This window comes from Dama dama, chromosome 4 (assembly GCF_033118175.1).
Source record: "Dama dama isolate Ldn47 chromosome 4, ASM3311817v1, whole genome shotgun sequence".
Classification (NCBI taxonomy): domain Eukaryota; kingdom Metazoa; phylum Chordata; class Mammalia; order Artiodactyla; family Cervidae; genus Dama; species Dama dama.
The window spans coordinates 55563359-55577943 of NC_083684.1; the positions used below are offsets into that span (position 1 = coordinate 55563359).

At 45.6% G+C, this 14585-nt stretch overlaps 1 protein-coding gene across 14 annotated transcripts in view; it reads left to right on the forward strand.

The window, feature by feature from the left end:
- The window catches only part of ERICH4 (glutamate rich 4), a 257702-nt gene extending 243491 nt beyond the window's left edge, over positions 1-14211 (forward strand). For 2 of the 14 annotated variants that reach the window (XR_009692420.1, XR_009692415.1), the window contains 2 exons: positions 625-735; positions 9322-14211. The gene's annotated coding sequence lies outside the window, so the exon portion shown is untranslated. The other 12 variants (XR_009692410.1, XR_009692419.1, XR_009692424.1 and 9 more) reach the window with 12 other exon arrangements.
- Positions 14212-14585: the final 374 nt, after the last annotated feature.

Genomic DNA, 14585 nt, shown 5'->3' on the forward strand with positions numbered 1-14585 from the left:
GCTGGATGGAGGGGTGACTGGGCAGCAGAGAGTGGGTTTTCCAGTGGGGCTTTACTGAGCAAAAATTCAAGTGAGGTGTTTTTTGGCTAACATTTTATGGGATTTATTTTATGGGATTATTATAACATTTTATGGGATAACATTTTATGGGTTTTATGGGATTTATTGAAGGTACCAATATAAAACCTAGCTTCCTGAAGTCCCTGGGAATCTGCAGGTAATTATAATTCAGAGGAGAGCTCAGAACGAATGAATGTCCATATTTCCTCTGTCTGTCGTGGGAGATGCTGGGGAGGAGACGGCGGGGAGGCGCCCTGTGTGCAGACGCTGAGGGGGGAGCATCCGTGAGTGGTAAGGAGAGCAGAGCTCGCCCTCACATGGCTCTCAGTGTGTTAGGAAGACAGGGGACAGAGGGGTAACAAACAAAACAAAGTGTGAATTTTGTTTTGAGAGGAGCAGAGCGGCTTGGTCATGCTGATTGAGGATGACCAGCGGGCAGGTGAAGCCCGCTGGGCTGGAGCTGGGGAAGGAGGGAGGAGAGTGCAGTGTGGGAGGGGGGTTCCAGGAGGAGGGAGAATGTGAATCGCTGTGATGAAGCCAAAACGTGTTTCTTGCTTTTTCAAGGGAAATTAATTCAGCCGGATCTAGAGAGGAAGGGAAGCCAGGATGGAAGTGAGCTGCTGAAAGTCTTAGGTGCCTGACAGAAGCTTGCCCTCCCCCATGTCCCTACCAGTGGTAAGTGATGAAACACTTTTTTTTGAAAGAGGATAAAAGCTCTTGGTTTCACTGATCTATTTTAATTTTTCTGTTCTTTATTTCATTTTTAATATTCCTTTCTTTCTGCTAACTTTAGGCCCAGTTTCTTCTCTTATTATCGTTCCTTGAAGAATAAAATTAGCTTGTTAAGTATAAAGTTAACCTGTTAACAAGTTAGCTTGTTAACTGAGATCTTTCCTTTATAGGAAATGTTCTTTATTTTAAATTTTAGGGGAAAAACCTCCAAACTTCTCATTATCAGTAAATAGAGATAAAGCATGTAATACAGGGCTAAAATAATAGCCAGAGAACCTTAATTTGTCTAGAAATAAATAACAGTAAAATGCTGTTTTCTTTCTGGGTTTTTTTCCCCAAAACTAATTAATTCACCTTGAAAAACATTTTGTATTCTAATTTGTATTTATGTTGAAATTCTATATAAGAAAGATCTTGTTGTTGTTGAAAAATAAAAAAAACAAGTTTAATATGTAGCCAGTTTTTACTGTAGTAGTCAGTTCTGTCAGGTATATTCTTATTGTTATGCTATAGAGCAGCAGTCCCCAACATTTTTGGGACTGGTTTTGTGGAAGACAGTTTCTCCAGGGACTGGGGAGCAGGATGATTTCTGGATGATTCAAGTGCATTCACAACAACTGGAAAAACTGTGCTCATGGGCATTTAATATTCAACCATTAATAGTCACTTAATTTTTACCATGCTGAGGGTTTTCTTTTTCTTTCTGTTCATGATTCCTTTTGCTGAGCAAATGCTTTTAAAGTCAATGATAACCCTATATGCAAAACAGAAAAAGAGACACAGATGTACAGAACAGACTCTTGGACTCTGTGGGAGAAGGTGAGGGTGGGATGTTTGGAGAGATCAGCATCGAAACATGTATATTATCTAGGGTGAAACAGATCACCAGCCCAGGTTGGATGCATGAGACAAGTGCTCGGGCCTGGTGCACTGGGAAAATCCAGAAGGATCGGGTAGAGAGGGAGGTGGGAGGGGGAATCGGGATGGGGAATACATGTAAATCCATGGCTGATTCATGTCAACATATGACAGGGACCACTACAATATTGTGAAGTGATTGGCCTCCAACTAATGAAAATAAATGAAAAAAAAAAAAAAGTCAATGAGGTCTTTCATTTGTTTTGTTTTGTTTTGCATTACTCTAAGAGGTAGACCAAAAAATGTTGTGATTTATGTCAAAGCATATTATACCTATATTTTTCTCAAGAGATTTAGATTACTGGCCATCTAGTTAGCTCTTTAATCAATGCGGAGTTTCTTTTTCTCTCTGGGAGTGTCCTAATTTCATTCACTTTTTACTTGAGAAACCTCCCTGCTGTTCTGGTACTGGCTGTTAACAATCGACATTGCCAGCATCACTGTAGGAGGGTTCCCTTCTCTCCACAACCTCCCCAATATTTGTTGGTTTTAGACCTTTTGCTGAAGTCCATTCTAACCTGTGTGAGGTGATACCTCATTGTAATTTTGATTTGCATTTCTCTAAGAATTCACATAGTTCATCAGGCACTCTGTCTATGGACGGAGGTTCATGACATTGAACAGGAGGCAGGGATCAAGACCATCCCCAAGGGAAACAAATGCAAAAAGGCAAAATGGTTGTCTGAGGACTCCTTACAAATAGCTGTGAAAAGAAGAGAAGCAAAAAGCAAAGGAGAAATGGAAAGATATTTCCATTTGAATGCAGAGTTCCAAAGAACAGCAAGGAGAGATAAGAAAGCTTTCCTCAGACAGCAATGAAAATAAATGGAGGAAAACAACAGAATGGGAAACACTAGAGATCACTTCAAGAAAATTAGAGATACCAAGGGAACATTTCATGCAAAGATGGGTTCGATAAAGGACAGAAATGGTATGGACCTAACAGAAGCAAAAGCTATTAAGAAGAGGTGGCAAGAATACACAGAAGAACTGTACAAAAAGATCTTCATGACCCAGATAATCACGATGGTGTGATCACTCACCTAGAGCCAGACATCCTGGAATGTGAAGTCAGGTGGGCCTTAGAAAGCATCACTACCAACAAAGCTAGTGGAGGTGATGGAATTCCAGTTGAGCTCTTTCAAATGCTGAATGATGGTGCTGTGAAAGTGCTCTACTCAATATGCCAGCAAATTTGGAAAACTCAGCAGTGGGCACAGGACTGGAAAAAGTCAGTTTTCATTCCAGTCTCAAAGAAAGGCAATCCCAAAGAATGCTCAAACTACCGCACAATTGCACTCATCTCACATGCTAGTAAAGTAATGCTCAAAATTCTCCAAGCCAGGCTTCAGCAATACATGAACCATGAACTTCCAGATATTCAAGCTGGTTGTAGAAAATGCAGAGGAACCAGAGACCAAATTGCCAACATCTGCTGGATCATCAAAAAAGCAAGAGAGTTCCAGAAAAACATCTATATCTGCTCTATTGACTATGCCAAAGCCTTTGACTGTATGGGTCACAATAAACTGTGGAAAATTCTGAAAGAGATGGGAATACCAGACCACCTGACCCACCTCTTGAGAAACCTATATGCAGGTCTGGAAGCAACAGTTAGAAGTGGACATGGAACAACAGACTGGTTCCAAACAGGAAAAGGAGTACCTCAAGGCTGTATATTGTCACCCTGCTTATTGAACATATATGCATAGTACATCATGAGAAATGCTGGGTTGGAAGAAGCACAAGCTGGAATCAAGATTGCCGGGAGAAATATCAATAACCTCAGTTATGCAGATGACACTACCCTTATGGCAGAAAGTGAAGAGGAACTAAAAAGCCTCTTGATGAAAGAGAAAGAGGAGGGTGAAAAAGTTGGCTTAAAGCTCAACATTCAGAAAACTAATAACATGGCATCTGGTCCCATCACTTCATGGGAAATAGATGCAGAAACAGTGGAAGCAGTGTCAGACTTATTTATTGTTGCTCCAAAATCACTCCTCTGAGCTCCACTGGAATACTTCCTGATTAGGATGTGATTTGGTTTCAGAAATTGCTTTCTCAAACCACCCAGTGCCACTACAGCCTCTCTGAATATTCGGCTACTGAGCAGGATTTTCTCCAAACCTGTCTGGTCTCAAGTCCACAATGTGAGCTAGTGGACCTCCACTCCCCTTCCCGTTTCTCTGAACCAGATGTGCACTCCAGCCGCCTGGCCTCCACCCCAGACAGAGGGATCCTGTCGACTCCCACCCCCGCCCCTGCGCTTTCTCCTGCTGGAGACCCGCTCCCAGGCTAGGGCCCACGGTAGAGACCCTGGGCTGGACATCAGGCAGATCCCGCCAAAGAAACAGACCATCCACTGCACCGCATGTACTTATATCTTTATTTTAGTCCGGTATCAGATTTCGATTTTTTTTGTTTCTTCTTCGCGTTGTAGATGGAGGTCACCACGGGTCGGGGGAGTGGGGCATGGACAGGGTGTTTGGGGATGTGAGGAGAAGGAGTCTCATGGGTTGGATTCAGAAATCAGAACGTGAAGCGGAGAACGTGGCGATGTAACCATCTGCAGCCCTTCACGTGGAGCATTCGTGAGGCACGAGGCTTCCGATTTCAAAGAAAACTAAAGATTCAGCAAACTTACAAGATATTGCTTTGGAGGGAAAAGAAGGCTCACACGTCAGGCAAATCCCAGTGCACAGATCTGTATCCCAGGTGCATGAAGGAGGGCACCTTCCAAGGCCCGAACCTGGGCTCTTGTCTACCACTCAGAAATGAAGTGTCCCAGGAGACACACGTGCCGACAAAGCAGCAGATCTTCTTGGGAGAGGGCACCCGGGTGCAGAGCCGTAGGGGAAGGGAACCCAGGAGAACAGCTCTGTCACACAGCCTGCAGTCTCGGGTTTTATGGTGATGGCATTAGTTTCCGGGTTGTCTTTAGCCGATCATTCTGATTCAGAGTCCTTCCGGTGGTGCAGGCCTTCTTCAGCCCAGATGGATGCCAGAGAGAAGGATTCTGGGAGGTGGTCGGACATGTGGCGTCTCCTTTGGACCTTTCCCAAACTCTTCCTGTTGGTGGAGGCTCATTAGTCCCGTGTTCCTTGCCAGCACCTCCTGTTGTAAAACAACTCATGGCAATGGTTACTAGGTGCCTGGCCAGGGTGGGATCAGTGCGCTTCCCCTAACACCCTGATCACCTGCACCATCTCCACTTAGCTGCAGAGGAAAGACTCAGCAGGCAGCTGAGAAAAGCTGACCGTTCCTGGTTAGAACAAGGTGAGCAGTCTTTGCCAGAAGACCGCCAGGGTCCCACTGACCAGGCTTTGTCTGAAGGACACTGTAGCCCTGAACGGCTTCCACCAGAAGGACACTGTAGCAGTTGAATATACTCTGTGAAACGTTCCAAAGAAGAAGAGAACGACAAACAAGAGGCACAGGAAGAATATGAGCAAGCTATGCCTGCTGCGCTGCGAAGAAACAGCAACTTGAGAGGCAAAAAAGGAGAGAGGAGAGGCTCCAAGGCTCTCCAAAAAAAGAAAATGCAAGTGCTCAAAATGTGGAGCCAAAACACTCACAGTGGCCAGACAAATTCGAAATCACAAATGGAGTATTTTCTAAGAAAATACAGGAGAAGAATTAACGGGAAAAATTTACGGTACAAATATCTATTTGCCTTTGAGTCCTTTTGTATAGGGACTGTCCGTCCTAACATGTAACTAGATTTGTCAGCATAAACTGGCCTGTGAAGGGATAGAATAGGGGGGGAAAAAAAGGGAAAAAATGTGTAGAAGTCGTACCGTTTTCAAATAGTTTCAATTCTCGTTCAGAGTTCAGTTGATCGGTTTCCTGGAGATGCGACAAGGACGTCAAGGATCATTCAACAAAACCTTTCCAAGTCGCTTCAAACGTCGTTTAAACCAGATTTCTACCTATTGCTTCATCAGGTTCTTTCTGAAAGCAATATGACATCTTGGGTGCGATGGAAACGAGAAACCAGGTTCTCGTGGCACCAGCAATCTTTCCTGTTAGAAAGCTCAAAATAGGTTGAATTGCATGCAGACAAAGCAGTTTAATAAATTCCTTTATCACATTTTGGTACGGTAATTCATTTGGCAGAAAGGGCATCATCTTGCCCTCGAGATAAGCCCACACAATGTGGCTTAGAAGTTGCAGGAGTAGGTCTTGCATGAAGGAAGTCGTTCTCGCTAAGTCGCAACACATAACGGATATCTCGTTTTGCTTTCGGTCAGGCTGTGCCTGCGTCTTAATTCATAGAGGTGCCTCAGTGGCTCTGCAGAGAGGCCAGTGTCCTTACAAAGAGAAGTTGAAAGTCACCTAGTGAGGAGAGGCACCGCGCAGGGTGCAGAGACCCAAGGGGACGCGCCAGGTTTTAAAGAGCTTGTGGCCTCCTGAAGGGGGCGTGTCTAAGGCAGAGCTGAGAGCTGGTTGTTTTCAGAAGAGGCGGCAGGAAGTGGCGAGTGGGGTGGGGCCAAGCCGCCTGCTCAATATCGGTTTTTGAATACCCCGGGTGTGTTTGGAGCTCTGGAGGTGGTCTCTGATAGCCGGGGACCTGGACGGGGAGAAGTTTGGCTAGGTGTGTTAGAATCAAATACGGAGGTGCTTGTGTCTCCATAGAGCTGAGAAAGCTTGCTAGGGCTAGTGTCATTGCACCCGAATCCCTGGGCACGTTGTGGCCATCAGAAGCCATGCAGAGACTCCAGATGGCGGCAGATACTTTCCCAAAGCTGCTTTGGTGCAGGAGTCTCTGAGGGCACTGACGGGCCTGTGTGTTGACTCTTAAGTTGGAAGGAAAATATGTCAATGAGCACTGGGTTGCCTCAGAACCCCAGGAAAGGACTAGAAGGTGTGAGATGTCTGTGTCCTTAGCACAGAAAAGGTGCTTGCACTGCATCTCCTTGAAGGCGGATGTCATCCTGTATCCTCACACGGCTACCGAGAGAAGTGTGGTGAGTTTGGCTGCTCCCCACTCCAAACAGTAGACAAGCCAGGTTGGGTGAAAGGAAAGTTTGCCCTATATCAATGCCGGCAGGTCGGGGGGAGGATGGTGGACACCTGTCCAAAGGCCTTCTGACTTATACCCGAACCAAACCCTTAGTGGCAACCAGTAGGTCAAGAGCTTTTCCAGACAGAAATGTGTGGGGGTCGTTATGTGCAGGAAGAGCAGAGTCATCTGCTATATTTTGAAAAAAAAAAATAAGAGAGAATTAGTTAAGACTTGTTATCTGCCTAACCAAGGTTTATAATATCTAATTGCTAGTGAGTAATTCCTGTATCGACTGTCCCTCCTAACAGGTAACAATTTTTATCATAAATTGCATTCTGACAGAAAACAGTGGAAACTTATGTCCTTCGTGCAGTCTCACCATCATGAAATCAACATCTCCACTTGGTGCTTTGGTATCTATAATGTGGCTCACGGGATATGACTCAGAATATTATCTATAGCCCTTCAGAATCAACTAAATGTCCTTGACTGTGCTTAATGACTATGTCATTATTATTTAGTCTCCTTTGACTGTTTTCCTTTGCTTTCCCATCTCTCACTTCTTTGATTGCAGTCGTTCTTTGACTACAGTTTTCCACTGACAGAAGTCAGGCAGGTACATGGTAGGGAATGGGGGGCAAGGACCTTAGGGTCCTGGTCCTGCTTTGAATACCTGTGCTCCTGGAGAAAGGGGGATGCAGCTAAGACATTGTCTGCCCAGAGGGTGTGCAGTGGAGATGGTGAGGCCTTGGGTACCTGTGGGAAGCCTGGAAAGGGGGATTTGTGTCCTTCTGGGAGTGGAGGCAGTCTTAGATGAGAGACTGTTGACATAGGCACTGAACAAAACAAAACATGTGCCAATTGTTGACTGAACAGAGTTAGTGGTTTTGATAATATTGGATGTTGGGTCTGGGGGCTCTAATAGATGAAGCCACAGTATTATTCATAGTCATCCAGTATGGAATGGCCTAAATTTTTTCCCAAAATTTCGGCTATGCAAGGTTCGGCTGTCAAATGGAGAAGTGGGGATAATCACCCCTTTAGTAATCAGGGTTTTACAAAATTTTCATCTTTGAAGACTATGTTTTCATTTACTTTGGAACACATTAACTGTTTTAACTGGGGGGGGGGCGGGGAGGGTCCCTAGGATATTGTTTTAGGAAACCAATTTGCAATCACAAGAAAATAGGTTTAATTTTAATGTATGTTACAGTGTCTCTGCCCATAAAGGATATTTTAAAACAATGGCTAGTATGACTATGGGAAATTTAGGCCAGGCATCAGTTAAAGTGAAACATTATATTCTTCTCTTTTATATGTAGTTGGGCTTCCCTGGTGGCTCAGATGGTAAAGAATCTGCCTGCAGTACAGTAGATGGGGTTCCATCCCTGGGTCGGGAAGATCCCCTGGAGAAGGGAATGGCCATCACTCCAGTGTTCTTGCCTGGAGAATTCCATGGACAAAGGAGCCTGGAGGGCTACAGTCCATGGAGTTGCAGAGAGGTGGACACAACTGAGCAACTAACACTTTAACTTTTCATGTGTAGTTACCTGCATCGCCAGCAGATTCTTAACCACTTAGTCCACTAGGGAATCCCCAGATGTCTTTTTATCCAAGATATTTCTGCAAACACTTGGACACACAAAACTCCTCATATATACTATTTATTAAGACAGGATCACACCTGGGTATGAATGTGGCTCTGACTTCTGTGCTTTCATTTGTAAAAGCATGAGGCAAACCAAACATCAGGGTCTCTTACTGGTAAAGAATGAGTGACTGGATGTGGCGGGGGGAACAAGCTTGCAGTCAACGCTGATTCTCTCCAGGCTTGAGTGCCGTGAAGTTACAACCCCTAAAACTTTCAGAGTGCATTTGGTGCAGTGAAAGTTGCTTCAGTTGTGTCCAACTCTTTACAACCCCATGGACTGTAGCCCCCCAGGGTCCTCTGTCCATGGACTTCTCCAGGCAAGAATACTGGAGTGGGCTGCCATTCCCTTCTCCCTGACCCAGGTATTGCATTTCAGGCAGATTCTCTATCATCTGAGCCAGTGAACTTAAAGTATGTCTAAATGACTCAGCCTTGGGGAAGATGAATAATCTCTGAAGAGCAGGGCTGCAGGCACTGACATTGGGTTCATTTAAATCTGGGCACATGGGACCTAGAATCCAGGAGGTTCTAGATGACCTCTGTGCTCACAAGGCTCCTGCTATTCAGAGCTGTGGCTGATTCCCTCTGGGTAGATTCTGGGGAGAAAGGGCTTGTCTCTGATGAGGCTGGTGTCCCTTCCCTTGTCCTCAGCATCCCCTTTCTCACCCACAGCTTCCTAGTCTCTGTCTCCAATCCCTGCCCACATTATGCCCTCCTGGGGCCCATGTGGAAGCCTCCCCTAGCCTCAGTCTACCCTTTCCCATCCTGCCTATCATATTGTCTAGGCAGTCGACAGCCCTCCTCTGCTTGCTGAGCTCCTGATCAACAACGTGCGAAAAGGCAGGACAGAAGTGGGAGCTGTCTGTGTTGCTGGAGTGGATCAGCTCAGAAATCTTGCTAGGAAAGGAGGGCCCCAGGAAGGATTTACAAGGTAGATCACACTTGTGTTCTGTAGTGTTTTAGGTTGCTTCAACAGGACCGCCATGCCTGGACATGTGAGACCTTCTCCAGCAGGTGAGTTTACTCCATCTCCAGCCCAGATTCTCACCCGAGTGGTCTAACCACAAATGAATGTTCCCCACCGTCATTTCCTGTTATTGCAATATTTTTTTTCCTGTGTGTTTTTTTTTTTTTGTGCACTGGGTCTTTGTTGCTGTGTGTGGGCTTTCTCTCTTCTGTGAGTGGAGGCTACTCTCCAGTTGGAGTGCGCACACTTCTTGTTGTGGCGGCTTCTCTTGTTGTGGAGCACGGGCCCTAGGCAGGCAGTCTTCAGTAGTTGTGGAACACGGGCTTAAATGCCCCAAGGCATGTGAAATCTTCCCAGACCAGGGATGGAACCCATGTCCCTGCATTGGCAGGTGAACCATTAAAAAAAAAACCCACTGGAGCACCAGGAAGCCCTATATGTATCTTTCTTGGTACATGTAACTCTTCTTCATTTCAATGGTAGATTGAATCCTACTGCTGTTGTGTAACCACTAAGTTGTGTCTGAATGTTTTGTGACCCCATGGATTGTAACCCGCCAGGCTCCATGAGATTTGCTAGGCAAGAACCCTGGAGTGGGTTGCCCTTATCTCCTCCAGGAGATCTTTCCAAGCCAGGGGTCGAACCTGTGTCTCTTGAATTGGCAGGCGGGTTCTTTACCACTGAGCCACTGGGCAAGCCCAGGAGGACCCTGAGGTGTACCAAAAAGGGACTCAGAGCCAGGCCAAGGGAGATGATTGGCTAAAGGAAATCCAGAAGAAATGCCGCATAGAAGTGATTTAACTACCATGAGGCCCGACCCCCCCACTCTTTCTGAGCCCTCTGGTGTGTCTATCCACAAGCACCCTTTCCCTCCTAAGAAACACTTTGCTTGCGTCACCACTTTCCATCTCTAGGTGGAGATTCGCCGCTACATAGATAATGAGTCAGGGTTTGTCACGGCCATTCTCCCTGGCGGTCTGGTGGTCAGGATCCAGTGCTCTCCCTCCACAGCCCAACCTCGGCCTCTGGCCAGGAGCTGAAATCCTGCTTTGAGTCACTGCAGGCCGAGGTCAGCCTCCTGCCTGGCTGTGTGCTGACCTCCTCCCCCTGCTGGGCTGAGGCTCCAGCCAGGCACAGGGCAGGGGAAGGGCCAGATCTGGAGGAGCGAGGCCAAGGGATCTGAGCCCTCCTGGGGCTGAGGGCTGGGGAGGTTTTCAAAGGGCACATTCTGGAGGGGAGTCTGAGGGGCTCAGTGTGGGGCGCAGGGGTAGCGCTGTGGCCCAGACCCGGGAGCTCGGAGACCAGTTCCTAATCTGAGCAGAGGGGCTCTGGTGGTCTTGAGAGAAGTTGGGGGTGCACAGGACCCAGACACCAGTCTTCAAGGGACTGAACACGGTCAGAGCAGAGGGAAGGAGAAGCTCTTGTGAACCCTTAAGGAAATGCATTATTGTGTTAGAGGACTTATCACTGTGGGATATTTATGACCAAGATTTCAGTTTGCTTATGATTTATACTTCCCAACTCTGCCTGCCTAACCAACAAGACTTATTTGAACCTGGAGAGACATCACTAACATGATGGTAACAGTGTTCAGGAGACAAAGATTACCCAGCTTGCCTTCCTGTATTGGTTCCTCCACTGCAAGAACCAGGAAAAATACAGAAACCAAATATTTGCTGTTACCGGCAACGCACAGATGTCACCTTCCTGCCTGTGTGCCTGTTCAGTCGTTCTTTGTGACCCTTTGGACTGTGGCGCCCCCCAGGCTCCTATGTCCATGGGATTTCCCAGGGAAAAATACTGTAGTGGCATGCCATTTCCTACTGCAGGGGATCTTACTGATCTAGAGACCAGACTCGAGTCCCTGGCGTGTCCTGCATGGCAGGCATATTCTTTACCGCTGAGCCACCCTGACAACGTATAGACTTCACCCTAAAGAAATGAAGGGCATCTGAACTCTCCTGTGGTCTCCTGCCTGTTTCTGGGCTGACTTCCTTCTCCTGGAGGGCTGAGATTCCAGTCAGGGGCAGACCAGGGGAAGGGCCAGATTGTAACCAAGCAGGACCCACTGAGGCATTCCCAGAATAAACCCCCAGTCAAGCCCTCCACCAGCCTTTTGTCTGTAGAAACTCTTTCACCAAATAATCCATCTAGGGGCTTCCCTGGCGGTCTGTTGGCTAAGACTCCACCAGTCAAATTCATGGGGTGAAGTCAGGATCCAGGTAGGGGAACAAAGATCCCTCATGCCTTCTGGTGAGGTTTGGGCGGGGGAGGGGGGGGAAGGATAAATTTCATCAGAGCAGTAAGGACATCCTGAAGGGGAAAATGTCAAACAAGAAAAAATAATAAGACTTGAGCCATCAAACAAAGTCAAGGACTTTTCTTCCTCAAGGTCTCTGGATAATATTCTGTGCCTTATGTGTGAGCTATTTTGCAGTTACCAAACCCCCACCAGGCTGAAGAAGTTAACTGCTGCCCACAGCAGGTATACCCCAGACTGGTTGCAACAAGAAGGTTGACGCTGCAGCCTCCCCACTACCTCAACACCAGCCAGGGCTCCATAAACACTAAAGATTCCACATACCCGCTCTAGGCTGGGACTCATGGTCTTGGGGGCACTAGGCCAATGTGGCCTAATTTTCCTAGCAAAGGAGTAAAGCTCTTTCTTTCTACCTCACCCCAAATTCTTTCTTACAGACTTCACTCTGCCTTGGTGTGCAGAGGCTGAATTTTGGTAACAAATTTGGAGTCCTGTGTGGGGTTGGCTTAGGGGTGACCCCATGGGTGTCCCCTGGCTCCGTCACACTCTCTAGATTTTTCCTCCATGCAGCCTCTTTCCAGAAGTTTGGAACAGTGGGAAGATTCCTTCAGAGGCCTGATCCCAGAAGACCCGTGTCAAGAAGGCTGAGCCCCAGTCATACTCGGGGACACCAAGGCGGTAGAGGAGGGAAGAGGAAGGGCCGCCCTAGAGGGTGGGGAGGCCACCTTCACCTCAAGGATGTTCCTCTCTTCCTCCAGCCCATGCCAGCTTGAATTTGGTGCTCCAAGGAATTATTTTGAGGAAGGAGAAAGACAGCGTCTGGGGCATCAAGACATCTTGGTCAGCATCTGGGTGAGTCCCCTGCTACGTATCCGAGGCTCCTTCAACATGTCCATCTGAGGAACATTTGTTTCCATGTGGGGAATGCTGAGTGCCTGTCTGGTTAGTTTTCATGTTGGAAATCCCATGTGTAAGGTCTAAGGACTAAGGTCATGGACGTGGCAGGAACTGGAAGCAGCCACTCTGAGCTTTATGCTTTCTGGTGTCTCTCGCCTGGTATAAGAGTTCCATCAGTTAATGAGGTCTGGTTTGTATTTGGCTCATGGGTGTCTATTCAAAAATGGGAAATGCTCCTTTGATTCCCTCTGATAACCTCCTAGGACACATTTTGGGGGAAGTCTAGTCAACCTACAGAGAAGGCAACGGCACCCCACTCCAGTACTCTGGCCTGGAAAAGCCCATGGACAGAGGAGCCTGGTAGGCTGCAGTCCATCGGGTTGCCAAGAGTTGGACACGACTGAGCGACTTCACTTGAAGTTTACACTTTCATGCATTGGAGAAGGAAATGGCACCTCACTCCAGTGTTCTTGCCTGGAGAATCCCAGGGACGGGGGAGCCTGGTGGGCTGCCGTCTATGGGGTGGGCTGCCGTCTATGGGGTCGCACAGAGTCGGACACGGCTGAAGTGACTTAGCAGCAGCAGCAGCAGTCAACCCACAGGTTTAAACCTATCAACAAGGACAAAATAGTTTAACACTATGGAGTCACAATATTCTTTAGACTTCGGAGAAAATGGTTGAGATGAAACTCTTTTGAAATTTCAGAACTGGTTCCTTTTGCATGTGCAGTTGGAGAGAGATGGCTTGATAACACACTTTAGTTTTCTAGAACACTCACCCTGAGAGAACAAAGATACTCCTAGGAGAAAAGTTGATGTTAAGCCTCACCATGTCCCTGAAGTATTAATACAAACAAGCCCACATGGCCTGCGGTTCAGCCTTGGCTTACTTAGAAGAATTGAAGCCGAGTCAGTGGCAGGGGTGGAAGGAGGGAAGAAAAAGAAGCCTTTGACCTCAAGTGTGTACATTTGACTATTCTCATTGTTTTTCATAAACCGACAAGTTTAAATGCAGTGCCTGATTCATGAAATGTAAAATGATGAAACAGATCTCTGCTCGTGTGTATGTCTCAGTGAGTGTCTTAATCTTTAAAAAATATTCCTGAGACTAACTTTTAAATGAGCTCTATTCCATTGACTTAAAGAAAAATAAGCACTTACAAATTTCTAAGAGTCACAAAATCTGAGAAATGTTCAATATTATTTCTGTGTCTGGTACTGACATCAGTTTAGCTTCGTTAATTATGTCTGATTACTAGAGGCATGAGACACCAACATTTAGTCTCAGCACCAACTTTCATTGTACCGAGTTCTACTGCTAGTCCGTAGGTCACACCTGTTGCAAAATGTGTCAGCACGAAAGTTCATTCACACTGATATATTGTCATAAATATCTGAGATAAATGGTATAAAGCCTTTAGGTAAGCTCTTTAAAAGAATTGTATTTTGTTTTTCTGGATTCTCGGGAATTTAAACAACTAGAGTTTTGTTAAATTAAGTTCAAGGATGAGAATTCATTGAAGATTAAATTAATTTTATATAAAATACTGAAACATTGACTTCTGAATAAGTCTATGTTTACTTACCTTTGCCTTTTATGAAAAAACACTAAATATATTTCAGTTTCATAGTAGATATCTTGTACGATATAAAGAAAAATTTTGCCATAAAATATGTATGTTTTATAGGGTATAAAATTTAATATTGTTAAAGAAAATAAATTGCTTGTTTCTTGGTTTTACGTTTTAAGACATTAAAAATTCAATATGTTTTAATATCTGCTAAAAATATATAATAATAAATTATAAATATATAAATAAATAAAACATTACATATAAAATGATATAATATATAGCATAATAATATATAATAAGAGATTATATAGTCAGAATATATATTATTTTATACAATATATTGATATCAGTATATATTATAATCAGTTCAGTTCAGTTCAGTTGCTCAGCCATGTCAAACTCTTTGTGACCCCATGAATCACAGCATGCCAGGCCTCCCTGTGCATCACCAACTCCCGGAGTTAACTCAAACTCATGTCCATCGAGTCGGTGATGCCATCCAGCCATCTCATCCTCTGTCG